At 48.1% G+C, this 20,984-nt stretch overlaps 1 long non-coding RNA gene across 2 annotated transcripts; it reads left to right on the forward strand.

The window, feature by feature from the left end:
* The first annotated feature begins 15 nt into the window (after nt 1-15).
* On the forward strand, nt 16-18,726 carry LOC142491656 (uncharacterized). 2 transcript variants are annotated; one of them, XR_012800443.1, is made up of 6 exons: nt 16-210; nt 5,854-5,937; nt 7,023-7,403; nt 13,984-14,014; nt 14,112-14,382; nt 18,576-18,726. It is a non-coding gene; the product is annotated as an uncharacterized LOC142491656 (long non-coding RNA). The 2 variants fall into 2 exon arrangements; XR_012800444.1 differs by lacking the exons at nt 16-210; nt 5,854-5,937; nt 7,023-7,403 and adding an exon at nt 7,779-7,802.
* The last annotated feature ends 2,258 nt before the right edge of the window (nt 18,727-20,984 follow it).

The raw sequence follows: 20,984 nt of genomic DNA on the forward strand, positions 1-20,984 counted from the left end.
GTTTCCCATTTCTTCTCAACCACTTTGATCTATAGATTTTAACCAGAGAAAATGTAAACTGTTTAACATTAATGTCACAGAAATCCACTGTGGCTGATAAAGACGTGGCCCACAAGGTGTGACTATGCAGCCCGCTCAGCAACATGTTGCAGAGAACAGACAGATCCCGTGTCAGGCTCTGGAATTCTGCAGAGTATAAAAAGCAAGCAGGTGAGTCCGCCTGACTGATGCCACTCGATCCCCATCCCCTCAATCACCAGCTTCATCACACCTCCCACCCCAGAGCAAAAACAGGGGGTGAGAAGGGACAGGGAGATAGGGGATGAAGAGAGAGGGGATGGGGGAGAGAGAGGGAGGGAAGAGGGGATGGGAAAAGGGAGAGAAAGGCAATGGGGAGAGAGGAGATGGATGTGGGAGAGCAAGAAAGAGGGGGTGGGAAAGGAGAGGGGTATATAGGGGATGGGGGAGAGAGGGTTTGGGGGGTATGGGTGTTGAAGCGATCGATATACTGTAAGCTTAGTGTGTAACAATGTAATTTTCCCTCTTCTGCCCGCTGAGTGTGTGGATGTGCTGCGGTCCAGGTCTTGCAGTCAGATTTAAAAATTGGTCCACAACATATTTTGAGTTTGACACACTAAAAAGTATGTCCTTACTCCCTCAGTTTTGCACTTTTGAAGTGAACTTCTTCAGCGGCACCTACCACATGAAAATTTCACTGACAGTAAATTGCCTTGATGGTGATGGAAGTGCAGTACAGGAAGTGACTTCACTGCTGGCAGAAGAGGCCAGTGTTGCCAGCACCCACGAGTCACCGGAGAGGAGGAGGGTGGCGCACCCCCCCAAACTTCTGTGCCCCGGCTCCCCCGAGATCTCCTCTTCAGACAGTGCTGCGAGATCTGGGCGCTATGCCCCCGCAGCTTCGCTGGAAGGAGGGAGCGAGCGTGCCGTAGCTCGGAAGAGCGCTAAGAGCTCTGTGTCCCCATAGCTGGGAGGGAGGGAGGAAAGCACTGAGCGCTCCGTGTCCCTGTAGCTGGGAGGGAGGGAGGAAAGCACTGAGCGCTCCGTGTCCCTGTAGCTGGGAGGGAGGGAGGAAAGCACTGAGCTCTCCGTGTCCCAGTAGCTGGGAGGGAGGGAGGAAAGCACTGAGCGCTCTGTGTCCCCGTAGCTGGGAGGGAGGGGAGAGAAAGCTGAGCGCTCCGTGTCCCCGTAGTTGGGAGGGAGGGGAGAGAAAGCTGAGCGCTCCGTGTCCCTGTAGCTCGGAGGGAGGGAGGAAAGCACTGAGCGCTCCGTGTCCCTGTAGCTGGGAGGGAGGGAGGAAAGCACTGAGCGCTCCGTGTCCCTGTAGCTCGGAGGGAGGGAGGAAAGCACTGAGCTCTCCGTGTCCCAGTAGCTGGGAGGGAGGGAGGAAAGCACTGAGCGCTCTGTGTCCCCGTAGCTGGGAGGGAGGGGAGAGAAAGCTGAGCGCTCCGTGTCCCCGTAGTTGGGAGGGAGGGGAGAGAAAGCTGAGCGCTCCGTGTCCCTGTAGCTCGGAGGGAGGGAGGAAAGCACTGAGCTCTCCGTGTCCCTGTAGCTCGGAGGGAGGGAGGAAAGCACTGAGCTCTCCGTGTCCCAGTAGCTGGGAGGGAGCACTGAGCTTGGTGTCCTTGGGAGGGGGGGAGCCAGCACTGGGAGAGCCTGCAGAACATGCTGAGCGCACCCTCCACCCCAGCGCCACACCTGGAAGACACAAAGAGTGATACACACACTGACCCACACACAGTGATACACACACTGACATACACACTAAAATGTATGTCCTTGCTCCCTCAGTTTTGCACTTTTGAAGTGAAACTTCTTCAGCGGCACCTACCACATGAGAATTTCACTGGCAGTAAATTGCCTTGATTGTGACAGAAGTGCAGTACAGGAAGTGACGTCACTGCTGGCAGAGAAGGCCAGTGTTGCCAGCACCCAACAGTCATCGGAGAGGAGGAGGGTGACACACACGCGCACACACACACACACACAAACTTCTGTGCCCCAGCTCCCCCGAGATCTCCTCTTCTTCAGACGGGGCTGCGAGATCTGGGCGCTGTGTCTCCGCAGCTCTGCCGGACGGAGGGAGCGAGCGCGCCGTAGCTCAGAAGAGCGCTGAGAGCTCCGTGTCCCTGTAGCTGGGAGGGAAGGGGAAGAGCGCTGAGCGCTCCGTGTCCCCGTAGCTCGGGAGGGGGGTGTGGGGGGTGAGAGCACTGAGCACGGTGTCCTGGGGAGGGGGGGAGCGAGCACTGGGAGAGCCTGCAGGACATGCTGAGCGCACCGCGCATCCCAGCTCCACACTTGGAAGACACAAACAGCGATACACTGACACACACACACAAACACTGACTGGTGCACGCACACACACTGCCGCGTGCGCACACACGCTGACTGACATGCACATGCACACACACAAAGACTGACGTGCACTCACACAGACTGACTGACACACACACACTGACTGGCGTGCGCACACACACAGACAGTTGCACGCACACACACACTGACTGGCGTGCGCACACACACACTGAGTGGCGCGCACACATACATTGACTGACATACACACACACACATACTGACTGGCGCGCAAACACACAGACTGGCGCGCTCACACACTGACTGACACGCGCGCGCGCACACACTGACGCGCACACACACACTGACTGACGCACGCTGATGCACGCACACACAAACTGACTGGCGCACACACACACACACACTGACTAACGCGTGCACAAACACACAGTGACGCACACACACAACCACAGTGACACACACAAGGAATTCAGTTACTATAAATATAGAAGTGCAAATAGCTAAAACATGCGTTCTAAGTCAAACTTCTTTGTGTTTTGGCACTGAAATTGTGTTTTGATTTTTAATTAAAAACATCACCACCACAAATACAATTTCTGTGACAAAACAGTGACAAAGACAAAGAAGTTTCACTCAAAATGCGCATGCTCGGCACACTTTTTTCCCCCAGGATTGCTTTTGCCATCGCTATCCTTCGAATCATACTGATTCCCTCTGTGCCACCTTTCTCTTTAATATGCTCTTACTACAATCCAGCCTGCATGTGCTCTTTCTCTCTCTATGTCCTCCACTTTGCTATGTATGCATGTATGTATGTATGTATGTATGTACAGTATGTGTCTGTATTTGTATAGCGTCATCCATGTTCATAGCGCTTTACAGCAGTAATACACGTGACATAATACTAGGAGACATAATAGAAATGCTTACGCAGACGCAGAACTGCAGACGTAAAGATAAACATTGGAAAAATTAATCCCACCCCAAAGAGCTTACAATCGTATTGGAGACAGGAGGAGAGTGTTATGGTAAATGTGTCTGGAAGGGATCACGGTAACTGCATGTTAGATGTACGGTATAGTATTAGCTGAAGGAGCTACCCAAATGTTCATTAAGAGTGATTTTTAAGATGGGCCTTAAAGGTGGAGAGAGAGTGTGCCATCCGGATATTGAGGGGAATTAATTCCAGAGGTGTGGGGCAGTGAGTGAGAGGGCTTCAGGTACAAAAGGGGTAGACAGAAGACATCCTTGAACAGAACGCAAGAGTCGGGCAGGTGTATAGTGAGAAATTAGGGTTGAGATGCAAGGAGGGTATAGCCTTAAAAGAGAGGAGAATTCTGTAAGTACCGGTAATACAGGATTTAACAGGAAGCCTGGGGAGGGATTTCAGCAGGGGTGGCGCTGAGACATGCATGCCTGCCTTAAAAGATCTCACTCTCTAATGGATTTAGTTTTTTTTTTTTTTTACTGAATCTGTCACTTTTTTCCTCTCTCTGTCACTGTGTCTGTTTCTATCTGTCGATCACTTTCTCATTAGTTGCCTTTTTCAATATGCCTCTGTTGCTATCTTTTATATACTGTATCCCCCCATTCAATATGGTTAACAATAATTTCCTTCCATTCAAGATAAGTGGAAGTTGGCAACTTTGTACTACATCTTCACCTTATCTCTCTCCTACTGTAGAAGCCAGGCAGCTGCAGCTCTTCAGTTATACTCTGCCCTTTATCTATAGTCCATCTAGTTTGATTGTATGAAGTACACAAGTAACACAGACATTTCTGTAGTACCTGATCTGAAGATTTTCTTTACATCTTAGCTGATTATACCTTGAATTCTCAACAACATAGATAGCTAGGCTGCAATGGCTGAATTAAACCAGCAAGTTCGCTCAAAGTATGACTAAGTGGTGCTATGCCATAAGGCTCCTTGCAGCCCATTGAAGTGAAAAACAGCGGAACAGCACTGCTTATTAAATATGTACCTAAAGCTTAATTTATTAATGAAACCTCTGAACTAATGACAGATAAATCCCACAGCGAGCTTACTCCTGGAGCATTTCAAGGCATTGAGTCCCCTAGCTAGGGAAAAGCTGAGCCCTTGGCTGCACAGATTGTTTGCATATGTAAGAAGGTGGTCTAAGACATCTCGCCACAGCCATTTCGCCGCTGTCATTTGACTGCAAAGGAAACCCACCTACTTTACCTTAAAAGCCCTTAACCTTAACTCAGCGGTGCGCAAACTGGGGAGCGCGCCCACCGTGACATTATTGGGGGGGGGGGGGGGGGGGTGCGGGCCACGTGGCGTTTACAGAGGCCCTGCGCTAAGAGCGCAAGGACTCTGTAAATTTACTTACCGGCTTCTTGCCCACGCGTCTCCATGGCAACGCACCGTCAAATGACGAACGTTACCATGGAGACGTGACATCAAATGACGCGCGGGGCACGTGACGTCACATGACCCCGCAGCGTCAGTTCATGCAGCATTAGAGGCGAGGGGGGGCGTGACTGAGGAGGCAGCAAGGAAGGGGGGCGCAGGGAGTTTGCGCACCGCTGCCTTAACCCCTTACCCTAACCCGTTAACCACTTACCCTAAAATCCCTAACCTCAACTACTTACCCTAACTCCATAACCTTACCCTAAAAAGGATCAACCCTTACCCTAAAACGCATAAATGTAACCCTTAATGCTAACCACTTACCTTAGGGGCGAAACGGCCGGCGGCGGCTCATGGCAGTAGCTCCCTGGCTGCGGCGAGATGTCTCCCATGGCTGCGGCGAGATGTCCCATTCCATCAGCTGCTGTATCTGCCAACACAACAGCAAGGAAAACTTTAATATACCAGAAAGTGTTGAAAACTGATTAGCATACCTCTGAATTACAGGTTACTGTTGTCATGAGGAATATTTCAGATGCCATGTTGTTTGGTTAATACTACAAAGCAAGTTCTGGTGGGTATTTACAAAGCTGTGCTAGCAGAAGTCTATCTATTTCAATGTTCTTACCAAAAAGCAAACAGCCAGTGCAGTTTTGTAAATATTGGGTTTGACCACTGCAGGATTTGCTCATATATTAGATGTGCTTGTTAGGGAGAACTCTCATTGTGGCAAAGTAGGTCTTGCCAGTCAATATATTTGAAAAAAGGATTGTGATACATACAGTGCAACACAATAGGAGGGCCACACCGCTCACTTAATCAATAATAATTCAAGTTTTTTCTCTCCTTCTCTCTAGTTAATTTAAGACATAAATGGGTGCTGCCTATGTACTTAATGCTAATAGTATTAACAATTGAATGAAGGTGTGACAAAGTCACAGAATCATCCACAGATAGTACATTTGTGGCGCACACCACAGTGTCACACCTTCATTCAATTGTTAATACTGATACATACAATACATAAGGGAACCGCTAGATCATGCCTTTGGTGATATTGGTGCACTTTGCCACTTATCCTGTGGATATGTTTTTGTATAATTGTGTTTTTTTTAATGAAGTAAAAGAAAACGTTTGGTTATCACCAGGGCTTGACAAATTACAAAAAAAGCTACTCGCCCGATGAAAAAGCTACTCGCCCCCTGGTCCACAGGCCCACCCGAGGACCCCAGGTAAACCCACTATGCTCGCCGGCCCAGTACCTCCTTTTCCCTCCTGCCCAGGCCCAGTATCCCCTTTTACCACCACCCCAGGCCCCGTACCCCCTCCCCAGGCCCAGTACTTCCTCTTGCCCCCTCCCCAGGCCAAGTACCCTCTTTTACCCCCTCCCTAGGCCCAGTACCCCCTTTTACCGCCTCCCCAGACCCAGTACCCGCTTTTACAGCCTCCCCCTACTATCCCCTTGTACCTCTATCCTTAGGCCTCCCCATGCCCAGTACCCCCTTATACCTCTATCCTTAGGCCCAGCACACTGTACATCTGCTCTCCCAGGACCAGTACCCCTTTATACCCCCTTCCCCAGGCCCAATACCCCCTACAGTACCACCTTATAATCCACTCCTGAGGCTCAATACCCCATTATACCCCCCTTTCAAGGCCCAGTAACACTTTCCTCCCCCCAGGACTTCCTTATACCCTCCCCCCAAGAATCCCCTTATACCCCCCCCCCAAGAATCCCCTTATACCCTCCCCTCCCAGGACCTCTTGGTATCCCTCCCGACCCATTACCTCCTTGTAGATCTCCCCTGGTCCATTCCAATTACGTCCTTATAATTCCCCCCCAGATCCATTACCTCCTTATAATCCCCCCCCCCCCCCCCCCCCCCCCCACGGTCCATTATCTTCTTACAACCCCCCCCTCCGGTCCATTTTACCGCCGTATAAAACCCCCGCCCCAAGTCCATTACCTCCTTATAATCCCTCCCCCGGTCCAATTTACCTCCTTATAACCCCCCCCCCCACCCCCACAGCCCATTACCTCCTTATGATATCATCCCCGGACCATTACATCTTTATAATACTCCGACCCCCCCCCCCCCATGCACTGGTGTGAGCGGGTATGTGCAGCAGGGGGATAGGGGGCCCTGCTTCATGTTTGTCCTGAGCCCAACGATTTCTCTTGGCGGCCCTGATTGTACAGATCCCAGGTAAGTACAGATGTTGTTAAAACCTTGCAACATGCCCCCCCCCCCCACCCCCTCTTGCCCCTACCCCTCTTTCTCTTTTCTGCTCTCTACTATCCTTTGTCTTTTCACAGAGAGATATACAAGGAAGCGGCTGCTTCCCCAATAAGCTTTGAATGAGGATTTTAGATCACAACAAAAGAAAGAAGATACATAGGGAAAAAAAGACAACAATGCAATGTTCATGTTTAAATGTAATGTTTAATTTAATCGAAGCGTAAGATTGTCATTATGTATCATTTATATGGCAATGCTTATTGTATGATGTCTATCTCTCCAAAACAACAATAAAAAGATTGAAACAACAAACAAAAAAAATAAAACCTTGCAACATGTTCCAGTCACTATCTTTGGCCCTTCCTGTTCCAACCAAGCAACTGCTCCTCCCTGCCAATTGTTCAGAAACAGGAAATATAAAGTTTCACTTTAGTTTCACTTTATACGAGTCAGCAGAGGTAAGATTTTTGTTTTTACGTCATGAACACATTAGTTCCACATTATAATGTCAGAAGAACAAGAATATTACAATAAAACCAATACACTTGACTGCCCTAATGAAATTGGCATAGGTCTTTTATTCTATTTCAGTAGGTTTTTTCCACTTTCTTGTTACATTACATGATTTCTCTTACTCCAATGAAGCAGGCTCGTGTACAATTTTCTGTGAAGTAGTCAAAAAGCACAAAGATGGCAGTGTAAGTAGGAGGGGATTGGGAACTGCATTAGCTTGATTACAACTAATTGAAACCCTTGTATGTAACTTATTGCCACTTAGTCAGGAAAGATAACTAAATGAGGATCATATGCCTAATTCCTGTGGACTTTTCCCCCTCTCCATCACTACTGCAGCAAAGGTAATTTGCCTCATATCTGAGTCAATTTGATTGTTTCCATTTTGTGGAAGCCTATTACATACCTTCTACTTTTAGTAAAGTACCAGCAAAGTATTAACCATTTTGCTGCCATGTGTAGTTGCCACCTGCTGGGTCAGGCTCATTTTCAATACTAACAATGCTTTCTATGTACCTTTCTATGTAGCTTCCTATGCTTTCTATGTACCTATAGTATAAAAACAATATAAAAAAAAAATTCAGCACACCTTGAGCTTTTCGTGTGACCAAGATATATAAATATGAAAAAAATAAAACTAAATCTACTTACTTTATTCATATCGTCGCATATTCCTCTAACAAACTTCATCATTTCATTAAAATGAATGTTTGATTCTGGATGATACCAGATATGTAAATGTGTACATATTTTTGACAAATACAAACTCCAACTTAGAAAGACAGTGTGCACCTGAATGTTTATGGGCGGAATATATAAGGGGACACCATCATTGACCAGGCAAAACTACTCCCTAGCATAAAAATGCCCCCACATTTTCTGAAAAAACATGCCCCAAGGAATTCAAACACGGTGGGTAGCATCGATTTCCCCACCAAGAAACTCTGCCTGGGAAATATTTTTGAAAACACGCTCTAGTATGGAGTTTTTTGGTGAGTAGCGCGTTAGAAAAAAAAATCTAAATAAATAATGTAAATTTATGACAGAAATATGAAGACCACTAACTTCAGATTTTACATCACAATTTCTCATACCTGCTTAGTGTAATCATGGAAAGGAATACTAAATGTCATCGCCCTGGATCTCCTGATAACAGATATGTAGAACTTTTCATACTGCTTTGGAAAATCACATTGAGTGACGATGGAGTACAGCTAGTCCTCGCTCTCCAACGTTTCACTTTGCAACGAATGACATATCCAACGCTTTATAATGCAATCCTATGGGCCATTTTTCGACGCCGGAATGAGTACTTCCAGAACAGATTCCGTTGGATAACCGAGGACTGCCTGTAACCTCATCCTTCAGCACATACAGCAGCATGCTTAGTGCAGTGCGCATGGGGGGAGACACTCCTTGTAATAATCAAAACCATATGGTAAGGTATCCCCCAAAATCACAAAGAGGAACAACCCCCTATTGAGTTTGAGGGTTACCCAACTAATACTATCTTTGTGATTTTGGAAGGGGTGAGAATGGTGCGTACCCTATTTTGTGCAGTGGGGAGGTGGTATGCTTCCAAATCACAGCTTGTAATGAGCATGGGAAAACACATATAAAATAGAGAAATCGTCTGCACAGCATAAAATGTCAAAAATATACAGTTACCGGTGCTCCTGTTGCAATTAGGGATAGCTTGTGGGTGATCCAAGGTTCATGAAAGTAGAAACGCATCACAGGGCACTTCGGATTTTTATAACTATTTATTAGCCAATTTTTAAAGCGTTAAAAATTGACTAATATATAGTTACAAAAATCCGAAGTGCCCTGTGATGCTTTTCTACTTTTAAAAAACACACACACACACACACACACACACACACACACACACACACACACACACACACACACACACACACACACACACACACACACACACACACACACACACACACACGTGCTGATGAGCTTCAGCGGCTGATTTAAATCCCTGCCTGCTGCACAATAGTGGGGCGGGGAGAACGCATGACCTGGTACATCGCAAGGTTCACAAGCGTGGCAGCCCTCATGATGAAAGGTTATTAAACACTATACCTGAGGGGGGGGGGGGGGGAGGGGAGGAGTGAGAGAATGGTGGGAATGGAGGGAGATGTGGGAAGGGGGAGGAAGAGGAGGCAAGGGGAGAGAGAGAGGTGGGTAGGGGGGAGAGAGAGAGGTGGGTAGGGGGGAGAGAGGTGGGTAGGGGGGAGAGAGGTGGGTAGGGGGGAGAGAGAGAGGTGGGTAGGGGGGAGGGAGACAGTTGGGAAGTGGGGAGAGAGAAAATGGGGGAAGGGGGAGAGAGAGAATGGAGGAAAGGGGTGGAGGGAGAGAATGGAGGGAAGGGGGGGAGGAGAGAATGGAGGGAAGGGGGAGGAGAGAATGGAGGGAAGGGGGAGGAGAGAATGAAGTGAGGGGGAGGGAGAGAATGGAGGAAGGGGGAGGAGAGAATGGAGGGAAGGGGGAGGGAGAGAATTGAGGGGAGGGAGGAGAGAATGGAGGGAAGGGGGAAGGAGAGAGTGAGGGAAGGGGGGGAGGAGAGAATGGAGGGAAGGAGAGAATGAAGGGAAGGGGGGAGAGAATGGAAGGTGGAGAGAAGGGGGAGAGAGGGAGAGAATAGAGGGAAGGGGGAGAGAGGGAGAGAATAGAGGGAAGGGGAGGGGGGAGAGAATGGAGGGAAGCAGGAGGAGAGACTGGAGGGAAGTGGGAGAAGGAGGGAAGGGGGGAGAGAATGGAGGGAAGGGGGGGGAGGGAGAGAATGGGGGAAGGGGGACGGAGGAGAAAATGGAGGGAGGGAGAGAATGGAGGGAAGGAGAGAATGGAGAGGAGGGGGAGAATGGAGGAAGGGAGGGAGAGAGATGGAGGGAAGGATGGGAGGGAGAGAATGGAGGGAAGGGGGAGAGGGAGAATGGAGGGAAGATGGGAGGGAGAGAATGGAGGGAAGGGGGAAGGAGAGAATGGAGGGAAGGAGGGAAGGAGAGAATTGAGGGATGGGGGAAGGAGAGAAGGGGGAAGGAAAGAATGGGGGGAATGAGAAAATGGAGGGAAAGGGAGGGAGAGAACGGAGGGACACACAGCCCAGATCCAGTCAATGACACGCCTCCTCCCTTAATTGCCACGCCCCCGCTCTCACATTATTGCAGACAGACGAGCGCTCATGCTTGGAGAGTTGATGACGTCACCGCACTCAAGCATGAGCATGCTCAGCGGTAGCGTGGCCGCAGCCGAAGGCTGCGTCCATAGTGTAGCATTCAGTGCTCCTCCGCGCTCACGCTGAGCCAGCGTGCATGATCGGGAGGCGGGACACTTACGTCACTGGGCCAATAGCCCACGAAGCGCCGACGTCACGGCGCCGTTGACGCTACTTCGTTCTGATTGGAGGTTTTCAGCCGACAGCGCGCTCAGAAACAGGTTGTGCTGTCGGCTGAAAATCCCTGCGCTTCAGCACGCCTGCGGACACTCGCGGGAGCCCCCTCTCAAGACATCATCATTGAGGATGACGGGGCTCATCGCGGAGCGTCCGCACGGCTCAGCGCTGACTGTCCTTCTATGGACGCAGCCTTAGAGGTTGTAACCAATAAATAGAGGCTTAGAGACAATTCTGCATAGAAGTCAGGACGATTCTCATTTTTTGTAATATGCAGAAATAACTTTAACGGTATTGTTGAGGCAGCTACACGCAAGATCTGACTAATGATATTTTGTGTTACATGTACATCTGAAGTGCTTATGTAGTAATATTAACAATATAAATGATTATATAATGTGGATCTGTGGCCAACAAGTAAAAGCTCCTATCACGTTTGAGGGGGAAATGAAAGATCTTATCATCCATTAACGTGCTTGGAGTTAAGAACACAGCTAAATATCATGCTGGTTAGTGTGATAGCTGCATTCTGTTTTCTCTTTATAACCTTTCTCTTCAATATTGGCTTTACACAAGGAAAGTAGGAAATATAGTGATACAGCGCTAATGCTTAAAATTATTATAGTAGTGATAGTACTGCGAAAGTGATTACAAAAAATGACCTCTAGAATAAAGGTAGAGGCAGCCTAGAAATATGACCGATGCAGGGTTAACATGAAACATAAAACACAAAATCACTGGCACCTAGATTAACCATACAACACGCATTTCGTGACGCAAGTCACTTCGTCAGGGGCATGTCCTGACGAAACGCGTAGGGTGGTCTTGTGACTATAGCAAGCTTGTGGACAATTGTGAGGAGTGGAGCCGATCCCCTGTCAGCCTTTCCCCTGTTCGTATCGCTTGGGATGTGGTTTGGCTTGGTGCTAATTCTGCAGTGAGTGATCGGGACCTCCAGTTCCGGTGCGCACGCGAGTGACGTCACCTGGAAGCGACGTGACCAGCGGGTCTGCAAACGGAGCAACAGGCAGACGTGACGGCCCTGTGAACAGACTGTGGAGCACCCAGGCTAGGGTCCAGCACGGAGGGAGAGACCAAGTATTAGAACGCTATTTGGACACTGCCCTGTCGTGAGTAGGATTCCGATTTTTCACCTCTGGAAGGAGCCTCCACAATTTTGTTCCCTATGTCCTTAGACAATTGATTTGTCTTTGCATTTGTTTTTACTATTAAATAGTATTATTTTTCAGTCATTCTGTCTATGTGAGTGTGTGGTTGTTAGACGTTGTGTTATTTTGTGTTATAACAGTGTTGCACTATGATATTCTTTTTGAAGTGAAACTTCTTTAGTGGCACCTCATTCGTTATGGGAAAAAACTTGATTGTGGAGACAGAAAATGAAACGTATGTGACGTCGGTGCTGGCAGTTGAGGCCGGGCTGTGTTCTGCCGCTCCAAAAATCACATGCGGCGGCGATAGCCGCCGGGGCCGCTCCTAACGGCCGCCGCTCCCTGCCCGCTGCCATGCCGCTGCGTCATGCCAGCTTCTTTTCCGCCCACTCCACCGGCTGAGCAATGATTGGATGCGGCCTGCACATGCGCCGCTGGGCTCACGACAGGCAGCAAGGAGCGCTGCTCAGCTCAGCTGCCGCCAAGCTCTGTGCGGCTATAGTCCGGCGCCGCCGTTCCCCCCACAATGTGCCCTGTCGCCTCCTGCTCCGGTAACTGGGAGTGGGGGGGGGGGGGGGGAGTTTGAGCTCGCCGCCGGTTGAGTTTGAGCCCGCCGCCGGGTGATTTTGAGCCTGCCGCCGGGGGAGTTTGAGCCCGCCGCCGGGGGAGTTTGAGCCCGCCGCCGGGTGATTTTGAGCCTGCCGCCGGTTGAGTTTGAGCCCGCCGCCGGGTGATTTTGAGCCTGCCGCCGGGGGAGTTTGAGCCCGCCGCGGGGTGATTTTGAGCCTGCCGCCGGGGGGAGTTTGTGCTCGCCGCCGGGGGGAGTTTGTGCTCGCTGCCGGGGGGAGTTTGTGCTCGCCGCCGGGGGGAGTTTGAGCGCGCCGCCGGGGGGAGTTTGTGTGCGCCGCCGGGGGGGGGGGGGGGGGGGGAGTTTGAGCCCGCCGCCGGGGGGAGTTTGAGCGCGCCGCCGGGGGGGGGGGGGGGGGGGGTCTGCTCAGAAGACTCAGACTGAGCCACCCGGGTCCGCTGGCTCCGCCGGGGGTGGGGGGAGTCAGGAGAGAGGGGGCAGGACACAGACAGAGAGACATACGGTGTGTACACACAGAGAGACACACATACACTGACAGACACACACACACACTGACTGACACACATACACACATTGACTGACACACACACACAAACAAACACACTGACTGACTGACACATACACACACTGACTGACACACACACACACACACTCACTCTGACGCTCGCGCACACTCAGTCTGACGCACGCACGCACACTCTGACGCACGCACACTGACGCACGCATGCACGCACGCACACTGATGCACATACGCACACTCTGACGCACGCACACCCCAGCGATGTACCGAACACCGCCCCTGAATGACGTGCCTATTCCTCCCCCCTCCCCCCTGTGAGCTCCCCCACCCGCTCAACATCCATGATGCTGGTACTGCTGCCAATAAACATGACCCTGCCAATCAAATTTACTCATGCTCTAAGCAGTAATAATATTATTGTTACATTATATGTTGCTGACAACACACAAAGAAGTTTCACTTAATATGTGCGTGCACAGCACAGCTTTTTTTGTTTATTTCCACATGTTATGAGACGTCTATCAAGAATCATCAGATATTGATTGGACACTAAGGACTGGTCTACCAATTCATTGGGATCTTTCTGGGTGTTGTATGGTTAATCTAGGCGCCAGTGATTTTGTGTTTTATGTTTACACAAGGAAAGGGAAAACAGTCCTAACATTGTAGTTTATACAGTATCATTAGCTCGGAATAAAGGTATTTTAGCAGTTTGTGGTGTGCTTACCCTATTTTGGACGCCTATGATTTTATCCATTATTTTCTCTATTTCCTGAAGTTTTCTGCTCTGCAACATAGAATCACAAGGTATGTGATAAAAATGTTCTATTTGTCTCTTTTACAGAAATAGAAAAACCAGTAGGAGATAATGGAAGGTACTTTATGAGGTTACTGACTTTTCTGGCTATGGATTTGATAGAACAAATAGGGAAGAATCACAGAAAATGTATGTTTTGTTTTTCCTCTTTACAGCTGATCGTTTAAAGAAACTGAGGACCCGGTTTATTGAAGGCGTTAATATAGCTGTGATTAATGGTCTTCTGGATAGGCTGTTTGATAACAATGTCATCAGTGACGGCGAGAGAGAATTGGTAACAGAGCAAAATAGAGTGACAAGAGAGTGTGCTCGGTGTCTATTCGACATGGTAACAAAAAAAGGAAACGCCGCTTCTAAAATATTTATAAGTTGTCTTCAAGAGGAGGATCCTGTGCTTAGCAGAAATCTTGACCTGTAGTAAATCAGGTTAGGCTATTTTCTTGTATACATAAGATAATTTTTATTATGATTACGGGAAAATATTTGTTTAAGCCAATACAACAGAAAATGGTTTATAAGCTCATAAAATATAGCTGGTCCATATAAATGAATGTATTTGTTGATTGTCATCATTTACACAGAGCCTCCAACACATTATTCTACAGTAATTCTGAATAATTAAGCTGTCAAAGTTCAGTCCTCGAGGGCTACTAACAGGCCAGGTTTCCAGGACAAAAGCGGACAAATTAACAAAAAGGGGGATATCAAAACCTAAAAGGTAACAGATCGTACAAAATATAAAAATGAGCTTGCTAAAAAATGAAACAAATAATGATGATAGAGTACAAAAAAAGTATGATCTGCTAAGCAGAATAAAAAAATATGTGATAAAACAATCATATATCAAATATCTCCTGGGCTGTAAATGTAATGAATGATAAAGAGAGTCAAATATTAGGTGCTGTTAAATCAACCAAAGTAGAAAGTCACAAATTAAGATGTAATGGTGAAATAAGGATACCTGGCGCTTAGAAAATCACTGTGTCCATATGAAACAAAACCAGTCTTTAGAGAGTGTCCCAAAGTCCAAAACTTGAAGTGGATGGCTGTAGTGTTTCTTCACTGCTGCTACTTTTCAATACACCTGGCAATGATAGAAGGGTACACCATTGCGCAGTACTACTGATTGCTAATGTTAAACCCTTACATGCAACTTCCCCAGTGTGGACTGAGTACACTTACAGGAGTGTCTCTTTCAGGGTACAGTGGAGACAATCTGTGCTTTATTCCTTTTTACGTTCGTATGTACCACGAATCCCCTGGGTACTTCCTTAATCTCTTGGAATTTCGTGATTCCCAGAATCACCCGAACTCCACGAGCCCCCAGAGAAGGAGAATGAACAATGGCAAAAGGGGGTCACAAATTTATTAAAAACGGCTTCAACAAGCCTAACAGATCGGCTAAAACAAGCCTGCAATAATAAAACAAGTTAAAATGCTACTCACATGTACTCACATGAATACATGCGATATAAATCGATAAGAGGATGCCGTCCACAGCTTGTGGTGTAACTCCTGTGCTTGCTCCGGAAGAGATGGGCTCTCTCACTGCTTATCTCATCCGGTTTGGTGTGTTTGAGTCTCTCCCCCCGCTCGGCTACGTTCCGGTTTGTAACCGACAGGTATGACAGACTCCTCACCACTGCAGTCACAGCAAGTGCACTGCTGACAGGGAATCCTAACTCCTCCCACCCTAACGCGTTTCGTGACATAGGGACGCCACTTTCTGTTAGGTCTGTTGAAGCCGTTTTTAATAAATTTGTGACCCCCTTTTGCCATTGTTCATTCTCCTTCTCTGGGGGCTCGTGGAGTACAGCTATCCAGAGCAGGGTCGCGGGAGCAGCGAGATCGCTGCTTGGCAGCGAGATCTGTTTTATATCAATTGTCTTAAACAACTTCATTTATTTACTTATTCTTATAGACATGCCTCTATGAGATATTACATCTCAGGGATATTTTTAACCCCTATTTCATACAATGTATACGAGTGCAACTTTTGGGGTCTCTTTCTGATCCTTCCTGGATCAACCTTGTTAATAATATATATGTACATTTATTCCCCTATGCACCTTGCAATTTCTTACATATACCTATAATTTAGGAATACTCTAGCGGCCTGGTCACCTCTCTATTCAGCCAGTACATACTTAAGCAAGTTGGCTTAGTGATAATCATGGTTGGGCTAATTGATTGCAATTATTATTAAGATTATTAGGCATATCTTAAAAACCTGGCCGATTGGTAACCCTCGAGGACTGATTTTAAGAACCCCCGATGTAAACCATAAAAAAAAGGGGCAGAGAGTTCTTAGTGACATTGGTCAAAGGCTAAATTAATCATTGTATGCTTTTTCTTCTTCGTGCTTATCACAAAGCAGATTTAAAGCAGCAATTCTGCTTTCCTTTTTTTTAGTGTTATAGGATTGAAGCAGGGTTTCTCTGGAGCTAAACTGTGTTCATTTCAGTTCTGGGGACCCCCTGCTTCCTGAGATACTTACCTTCACAGGGGGCACCAGTAGCAGCTCCGGTGGGTCTTTGTGGGGCTAACGAAGTGGCGGCTTATATGTCTTATATGTCACACGGGCCAATAGGAAGCCGTAACGTCATCCCTTGCGGATTCCAATTGGTCCGCGTGTTCAGGGGCTTTAAACCTGCAGAGCTGCTACCGCCAGACCCTACGGAGGTATGTATCTCGGGAAGTAGGGGGTCCCTGAAGCTGAAAAGAGCGGGGTTCACCTCCAAAGATCCCCTGCTTCCCACCTGTTAAAAAAACCTCACATGTTCTGCTCCTTTGAAGAGGCAAGCCATGCCGGTTTTTACTTTTCATTTTTTCTCTACAGTTTTTTAATACAGGATTGAAGCAGGTGGTCTCCGGAGCCGAACCCTGTTAATTTCAGCTCTGGGGGCCCCCTGCTGCAAGAGATAGCAGCACCCCTTTCAGAGGTATCTCCCGCTGTTTAAAGCCCCCAGTCACGTGGGCCAAGTGGAAGCCGCACTGGATGGCGTCACGGCTTCCTATTTGCCTGCAGGGCCCGGGAGCTTTGAAAAGCAGCTATAATGGGAACCCTAGAGCGGTCACCGACACTCACTATGGAGGTAAGTACCTCCGGAAGCAGGGGGTCCCCAGAGCTAAAATAAAGGAGTTCAGCTCCATAAACCCCTGCTTCAAACCTGTATTACCAAAATGGAAGAAAGAGAAATGGCTTGGATTGCCTCTTTAAAGCAGCAATTCAGTTGCTTTATTTTTTTTTACTAAATTATCCGGCTTTGCACGGTTTGCAGTAATCCAAATGACTAAGAATAAATTGTGTGCAGGTGTATAGTAATTACCCTATTTTACTTGTCTGATATAGTCCTGAAATCCTGAGCTGTTGCGCTCTCTTTCTCTCTTCCCCTCCCCTCTCCTACTTCTCTCTCCCCCTCTTCCTTCTCTCCTTAGGCTAAGGCCCCGCTCCCTCAGTCAGCGCGCCCGCACTGCAGACAGGCGGGGCGCTGACAGACACAGACCGCGATATGCGGTCTGTAGTGAGCGGGAGCCGGAGTGGGAGGGAGGGGCGTGGTTTAGGCGGAGGGGGTGTGGCTTAAGCGTAGGGACCCGCTACCCCCCCCCTCCACGGGCTTGGGCTCCCGGGCTGCAGGAGGGACCTGCTGCGGCCTGCCCTACTCACACGCTGACACTCAGGCACACACACACACACACTCAGGCACACACAGACACACAGACAGGCACTCATGCACACACACACAGGCAGGCACTCACGCACTCAGGCACACACACTCAGATAGGCACTCCGACACACACATACACACACACAGACAGGCACTCACGCTGCTTTCCCTCCACACTCTCCTCCCCGCTCCCCGAAGCCTCCCCTCCTCATTGGCTCACAGCCACGTCGACGCTTGGGATTACAATTCTCTTGAATCCCTTAGCGGCTGACGCGTCACAGCGTGTAGTGAGCTGTGCCGTGAGGGGGGACTGGGACTGGCTCGGGAGGATTCCCCTGCTGGTGGGGAAAGCCCGTGCGGCCGCCCGCACCACCGGGCGCAGCGGGTCCCAGGCCTTACCACTTCTCTCTCGCCCTCCCCCTTCCTTTACCCTTTCTCTCCCCCTCCCCCTTCTCTCAGCTATCTCCCCCTCTCTCTCATCCCTCTCTCTCTCTCTGCCCCCTCCCACATGTTTAAATAGAAGATAGATTAAGCTGCCATTCTTTCTTACCTTCTCTCTCCCCCCCCCTTTCTCTCTCCCCTCTTCTCCCCCTCCACAGATTTTTTCTTCAATAACTTATGTCACTAATTCTTTTTGCCTCTCATCTTTACCATTCTTGCTTTCTCATCACGTGTCAATGGATATACTCTCTCATTCTTCATTTTCTTTCTGTCTAAACATTTAATTAAACTGTGGTTCTACCTATCTGCCACCAGGCTATGTGGATTATGATGCCACGTGCCAGATACATAGCCCCTGGATTGCCAGACCCCATGACGTAATGACTACATATTGGGGCACCCAAAGAGTTAAAAATTATAAATGATTCCTTCAGATATTTGCTTGTTGAAAAGCTTTGTCACAGTTACAACAGGCATTTTTTTTGACTTCCCATTATTTTCACCATACAGGGCTGACAAAAGCATCTGCGGTTGACAAGAAACACAGAAATTGGAAACAAATAAGGATTACTTTGGTCCACTGAGGAATACAGCCATGTTCCCGTTCTTTTTAAACACAAATTGACCAAACAAATACAAATATACATTGTTTATCTTCAAACATTGCATACGAGTTGTTCATGTTTAATACATTGTTATAGATATTGTTCACAGGACCAAATTGTTAACGTCATAACTCTCAAAGCCCAGTACAGCAGCACTAGCTTATAAAAAAGGGGAATGAAGTAAAGATACAAATTCCAAATCATGCTAAATGTTAGTATTTTAAAGCAGTTATGCCACCGACTCCATTTTTTTAAATCCGTCTATTTTTTTTTTTTGCAGCATTGGAACTAGGGGGAAACCTCAGAGCGGAACCATGTTTTTTTTCACTCCGGGGCCCCAAGATATTTACCGGTGTTTCTGCTCCCTCCAGGGATATCCAGCCCAATAGAAAGCTACAATGTTTTCGGTGGGATGTTGCAGCTTCCCATTGAATGTCTGTTGATATACAGCAGGGCCCCGCTTCTCAGCGCTTCGCGGCGATCCGCTGATTCGGCGGCACCGAGAAGGGGGCCGCCATCTTGATTTTTAACTCGCGCATGCGCAGAATGGGCGGGTGCGCCCGGGGCGCATGTGCAGACCGCAGCTTGCGCGCACATACCATAGGTTGCACATGCGCAGAACGGCAAAAATGCCGGTTTGCGCATGCGCAGAAGTAAAAATCGCCGGATCCGCTTTCCGGCGATTTTCACTATACGGCGGGCCTCTGGAACGGAACCCGCCGTATACCAGGGGCCCTGCTGTTTTCAAGAAAGAATGGCTTCACTACATTATCTCATGTGTATCACTGAAATATTAATCTTTTCAACTGCCCTTATGACAGGGGTGGGCAACTCCAGTCTTCGACAGTAACCAAAAGGTCAGGTTTTTAAGATATCCCTGCTTCAGCACAGGTGTCTTCGACTCAGCCACTGAATTAGCAACCTGAGCTGAAGAAGGGATAAACTGAAAACCTGACCTGTTTGTGGCCCTTGAGGACTGGAGTTGGCCACCCGCCTTATGACATACCCAGCATGGCACATGGAGTAGATTTTGTGCAGTAAACGTGAAAGTGGAAACCCCCACTGGGGACGTGGTCGCAACCCTGTGATTGTTACCGAAGCGATTTTATGAACCAGGAGCCCCTGGAGTTAAGAATAACACGGTTAAGCTCTGGGAGGGGAACTCTAGTGCCAATACTGTAAAAAATAAATGTTAGGAAGGATTGCTGCTTTAAGAACAAAGATCAAATCTGCACTTACAAGAAAGTTAAGCATGCACTGCACTAAGTGTCACGTGCTCCTCTTCTACAACACAACTCTCTCATCAGCCTGTGTTAAAGAGTGATGTACTACAGTACGTACATTCAACAAGTCTTACCTTTCATTTTGTCTCGACACGGACTTTTTTTTTCAAGGTGGACTGGGTCAAGAATATGTGTAAAATAAAAAAGTGGTGTTCTTTGAACATGGTTAAAGAAATGACCATTTATACCCATACTTGTCGACAACATAAGATTGTGCTAAATATGTATGGAGTAAGTTAGGGACAGGCATCAGAAAAGGTAGGAATCAGAAGGAAAAGTACTTTTTGTATTAAGCAAATGACAGACTTTGAAAAGGGTTGAAACACCATAAGGGGAGATGAATAGAAATGCAGATAAACTTAGGGACAATAAAGAATGTCAATTATTATTCCATGTGATGAAAAGCTAAAAAAGTAAAGGATAGAGCAGTGTTCTTCAACCAGGGTTTCTAGGAAACCTTGGGTTCCCCCAGCATATAGGGTTCCCCAGCATATAGGGTTCCCCAGCATATAGGGTTCCCTGTATTTTTCAGGTAATTTAAAAATTGTACCGGGGAGGCGCATGCGCGAGCGGCGGTGTATGGATGCTTAAAGTTTGAGCTCCTGCCCGCCGGCGCAAATAATTAAATAAATATCGGCACTCTCGGCAAAAAATTAGCAGCAAAGGCAGCCTCCATTGTCGGAACTACAGGGGGTGCCGCTGGTCACAAGAAGGGGCAAAAAAACCTCATCGGTGGCAAGTTATTTCCAAAAGACCCCACACAAGTCACCCACAACAATGGCGACGGGCGGGAAAAACAAAGATAGCAGAAGCAAGGATAGACCCCCCCCCCCCCTCACAAGAGGCAATGATACGGGAGAGGCTGACACGGACACTGAAATGGAAACTGTCAGACCCCCCTCAGGGGCTGGAGACCAGGAGTGGGCTAGAGTTGAAGACATCAAAGACCTATGCGGAGAAATGCGCAAATTCTTCAAATCAGAACTTTGGGCCCTAAGGAAAGACCTGGACGCCCTGGGAGAACGAACCAA

Source organism: Ascaphus truei, chromosome 3, assembly GCF_040206685.1.
Source record: "Ascaphus truei isolate aAscTru1 chromosome 3, aAscTru1.hap1, whole genome shotgun sequence".
Classification (NCBI taxonomy): Eukaryota; Metazoa; Chordata; class Amphibia; order Anura; family Ascaphidae; genus Ascaphus; species Ascaphus truei.